This window comes from Coenobita brevimanus, chromosome 22 (genome assembly GCF_032717465.1).
Source record: "Coenobita brevimanus isolate Jiangsu-jjx chromosome 22, ASM3271746v2, whole genome shotgun sequence".
NCBI lineage: Eukaryota > Metazoa > Arthropoda > Malacostraca > Decapoda > Coenobitidae > Coenobita > Coenobita brevimanus.
The window spans coordinates 43110845-43116303 of NC_136975.1; positions in this window are offsets into that span (position 1 = coordinate 43110845).

Here is a 5459-nt window from a genome sequence, read left to right on the forward strand (position 1 = left end):
TGAAAAAGCTACTACATGAAAGTATTGTGATACCAACTCTAACGTATGGAAGTGAAACTTGGACCTTGTTACAGGGACAGAATTCAAGATTCAAGATCGATCCATTAATAAGGCAAGAGGGGGGACACCGCAGGAGCCAGCAAAGGCATACTGCCCCAATCCTGAACTGACCACTTCAAGCTCACTGATGATGAGGTGGTGCTGGTAAGAATATTGATAAGAATGCTGAGTGAGGTTGGTCACTCATCTTAAATGTCAGGACCAACTTGCCTAGCCCTGGGCTCCTACGCTCCTCACGGGGCAACACTGGATTAGATGATGAATGAATGATACGCTCCTCACTTCCGATAAAAGCAAATTCCAATCAACTGAAGTCTGTTATGTCGAAGTTTTCCTGTATGTCATTTTGATATTGTATTCTACATAAGGCCAAATGGTATTTGTTATACTTGCACCCAGAAACAAAATTACGAGATTTGGATCCGTTACTTTGGTATTTTAGACAAATCTTCAAAGACACTGAGAAAATGACCCGACTAGGTAGGAAGCAGCAAGGAAGAAATCAACCCCCAAGACCAATTTGTGTAAAATTTACTTCTGTGGAAAAGAAGTATGAAATACTGAGTGCAGCAAGAAAACCTAAGAAATGCTAGTGGTGATGCTAAGTGGGAAAAAAAGGTGTATATAGTTCCAGACTATACAGCAAAACAGAGTTATACAGAAAGAAGCAGTTCAGGAACTTAACAGAAGGAAACAAGCAGGGGAGACCAATATTATGATAAAATTTTTTAGAGTAGTATGGGTGGGAAATTTTGCCGGAGCTTACCAAACAGGAGTGTACATGCACAAAACCAAATTGCTGATAGTTATGTTAGAGTTAAGAAACTTAAATGCTGGTATACAAATTGTGAACGTATGATGAATAAATTGTCAGAATTTGAAATGAGAATATCAGAGACTAACCTGGATGTCATTGCATTATGTGAGTCTTGGTGTGGGCAAACAACATGTGATACTGTACTTAGCATGGAAAGGTACATATTGAATAGAAAGGATAGTGCATACAAGAAAGGTGGCATACTTATATATGTACATAATAGTTTGAAAATAGAGTTATGTAAGAAATTCAATAATATTGCATATGATGAAAGCTTATGGTGCTGGATCGGAAAGGGTGAAGATAAAATGCTATTAGGAGTAGTATATAGAAGAAATTAAGCAGGAGAGAGAAATGACAATACTTTATTAAAAATAATGTCCCAAGCAAGCAGACTTGGAAACAGACATTTGATAGTAGTAGGTGACTTCAATGTACCTGAAATGGACTGGATAAACATTGGTAATACTACATCTGTAAATCAAGGGAGATACATATGCAAATTTGTGGACATGATGGATGACAATTATTTAACTCAACATATAAAAGGGATAACTAGAGTTAGAGGTCAAGACAAGACAAGCATACTAGATCTTGTTATAACCAAAAACTGGACAACTGTATACAATTTATTAATAGAAGACCCACTGGGAAACAGCGATCATGCTGTATTAACGTTCAATTATGAAATAGATTTTCTTCAGAAAAATAATACAATACCAAAGAGGTATAATTATTTTAAAGGTGATTACAATAAGATCAGGAGTTATATGAACAAGAATTGGAAGAACTTATTAGAAAATCAGAATATAGAAGATGGATGGCATATTTCTAAAAATATATACCGTATGAAGAAAGTGTGAGACTGTTCATACCAAAACAAGAGGTCAGTGATAACAGAGATAAGCAACCTTGGTTAACCCCTTAACCGCAGGGCGTCACTTTCGTGACGCTTGGGAGCAAGGGATCATACCGTGGGGCGTCACTTTTGCGATTCTGTGTTATTTTGAATTTGCCCGGGCTTTCAAGTGGTAGCTTGTATCATCTATCAGTACTGCCAATGTCCAACACTAGTCAGCACTCCTAATCTCATCTGTACTCCCATCCATTGTTGACAATTTAGCCATTTCTCCCCGTTCTTGACTCCCCTCCCTACCTTCCCTCCATTACCCTCTCCTCTCGCCTGCACGGCCGTGCTACGCTAAGTAAATCTTCCCTGGAATTTTCCACTGATTTCATCCATTGAAATAAGCCCTATGCCCTATTCTTATACCAAATAATATATACAAAAAAGAAATAAGGTAAGTGAGATTGCCATACACCTGGAATTGGCTAATTATCACCTGACAACACCTCACGTGCACTCGTTCGCTAATTTTCGCTGCTTATTTCCCCTTGAAATATGCCATATAATCTATTCTCATACTAAAAATATATATAAGGAGGGAAGGGAGAAGCCTAAGTGATATTTACATTCACCTGGAACTGCCTAATTTATAATGTATTGTCTAGATTTCCTGCCAATCATTTCACTGCTATATATTAGCAGCTGTCAAGAGGCTGACGTCGGCAGTAATGCATTTCCCTAGGTACGCCACCCCAGCCCACCCCTATCAGTTCACTGTCATCTTCCAAGGTGAAGGTACGTCTGTTTGCTCCTGCTAACTTCCGCCGCTTTTTACCCCCATGCAAAGGGTCCTGTGACCTTTACCCCCTACTAAACCTCATGTGGAAAGAGGTAAAGGGCTGACAATTGAAAGAGAGTGACTATGAACTTTCTGTTGAGTAAAACAGCAAGTGGAATTGTAAATAATGTGTAAACAGCAAGTGAATGCAATGAATGTAAATATAAGTGAACAGTGGAAAATAGTTTTATATGTTACTTCAAGTGACAGTGCATAACACAGTGTAAATAAAACAGAAATGTAAATAATGTAAATAAAATAGAGAACGTAAATAGAAATGTAAATGAGTACCGTAGTATTATAAGAATACGAGTATATATACTACGAGTAATGAAAGTGAAAGTTTCACTCTAGCATGTATGAATACTATGAGTTATGAGAGTGAAGGTGAAAGTGACATTCACTCTCAATGCTAGTATACAGGACGAGAAAGTGAATGCTACGTATTTTACTGAAGGAAATTGAATGCCTACAGTGACAATAAACTACTATTACTGAAAGAAACTTATGGATAAAGATTGTAGATATATATAAGTGTTATATAGTAACAGAAATATAAACTGTGAGTGTTTTTATGAATAATAAATGACAACACCAGCGGCGAACTAGCGCAAGTGGGAAGGTCATACGCACTCGTAATTTTCATTGCTTTCACAGTGGTTTTTTTTAGGGGGGAATATGGATTCCAAACTATTTGAGAATCATAGAATAGTGTTTCTAGTGATAATATCAGGCTGTGGTAATCATATTACGGGTTGTCGGGAAGTGTAAAGTGGAGACTTCATTACCCAACTTCAGAAGTCTCCACAAGTCCTACGGTACTCGACGAAGGCTCAACATACACCCCAGGAGAAAGCTGAAGGTATGTGCCATAAGCATATGTGATTTTGATATTCTAGGACTAATAACTGATTTTTGGCAAATATTTTTAGAGAGTCTGTCGGAGCACGAGTATGCCCGCGGGTGCCGCAAGAAAAAGCAAATCAAGCTCGCGGTTAAAGGGTTAAATAAGGAAGCAAGTAAAGCTATGAAAAACAAAAAATGTTCATGGAACAGATTTTTGGGGAGGCAAACTAGAGACAGATATATACAATACCCAGTACAGTAAAACCTCGATATAACGGACTTTAATAGACCAGTATTCGTTTTTATCAGACTCGAGGAGCTACCGGACTAAATTCCTATACTGTATATCGGAAAAAGTCCAATAAAGCCAGAAGCAGTCCGGACTGCCTGACTACTTCAGGTATGCTCACCGCAATAAGGTAAATAAAAGACATTTTTATCAGTGTACAGTACAGTATTATTATATACAATATATTATACCATTTGATTAATGTAGTGAAGTTATAACGCAGTAGAGTACTGAAATGGTAGTCAAAACAGTTTAAAAACTTTCATACGATCTGGAAATCTCTGATATATCGGAAAAAGTCTGGATTAGCAGAGGGAAGTCCGTATGTCGCTTTTATCAGAATTTCGCATTTTTCGGACTGGCTTGGGCCCCAATTAGTCCGTTATAGTGAGGTCTTACTGTATACCATAGAGAGAGAGATAAAACTAAGAAGATACTAAGAAGAATAAAGTGCCAATATGAAAAATGACTGGTAAATGATATGAAGAGTAATGGAAGAGCATTCTTTAAGAATGTAAATAGGAAGAAGAAAGTAAATGGGCCATTATTTAACTTATTGAAACCAGACAGAACTACAGCACTAACAGACGAAGAAAATAAAGAGGTACTGAATGAATATTTGGTATCAGTGTTTACTAGAGGAAGACAAGGATTTACTAATCCTGAATCAAGCAATAAGACAAATCTACAGGGAGGAAGTTGCAGAACCTTTTGAACTGGATATGAAAAGTGTTTATTAAACATAGAAAACATTTTTATCAGTGAAATGAGGGTAGAGTCAGAGCTCAAAAGCATAAATATTTATAAAGCAATTGGGCCTGACAATGTACAACCTAGAGTATTAAAAGAAACTGCTAAAGAGATATCTATTCCAATAACTTTATTATTTAACAAATCATTAAAAAAAGCAAAACTACTACTAGACTGGAGATCTGCCATGATTACGGCTATACACAAAAAAGGAGAAAAGAAATTTGCCAAAACTATAGAACCATATCATTGACATCTGTGGTAGTAAAGATTATGGGAAAAAATTGTGAGAAACTTCTTAGTAGAACTATTAAATAAAAACAAATTGATTACCGTACATCGTGCCAACATGGATTTGTAAGTGGAAGGTCATGCTTAACAAACATGCTGGAAGCTTTGGAAGACTGGACTTTATATTATGACACAGGGGATCCATATGATATAATATATATGGACTTTAAGAAGGCCTTTGACAGTGTCCCCCATGAGAGACTACTCTATTAATTGGATAAACTTGGAGTGAAAGGTAACATCTACAGTTGGATAGAAGGATTTTTGACTGATAGAGGACAGTGTGTATCTGTAAATGAAGTGAAATTAAAATGGACACATGTGATAAGTGGAGTTCCACAGGGCTCAGTCCTAGGTCCTATACTTTTTGTTATATTTATTAATGATTTGTCAAGTAATGTAAAGTCTGATTGTAAAATGTATGCTGATGATACTAAAATCTAAAGTAGAACGTCAAATGAGGAAATCGTAATACATTTTGTTCTAAAATATTTAGAAAAATGGTTAAAAACATGGCTGGTGGACTTCAATGCACAAAAATGTAAAGTTATGCATTGTGGCTATGGAAATACTAACATGTCATACAGAATGCTAGATAGTGAGTTGGAAGTAGTAAATAAGGAAAAGGACCTTGGAATAATAATTGAAAATAATCTTCTATCTATCTATCTATCTATTGCCAGACGCCTCAATCCCGTTTGGGGTGGCCACAAACAAATCG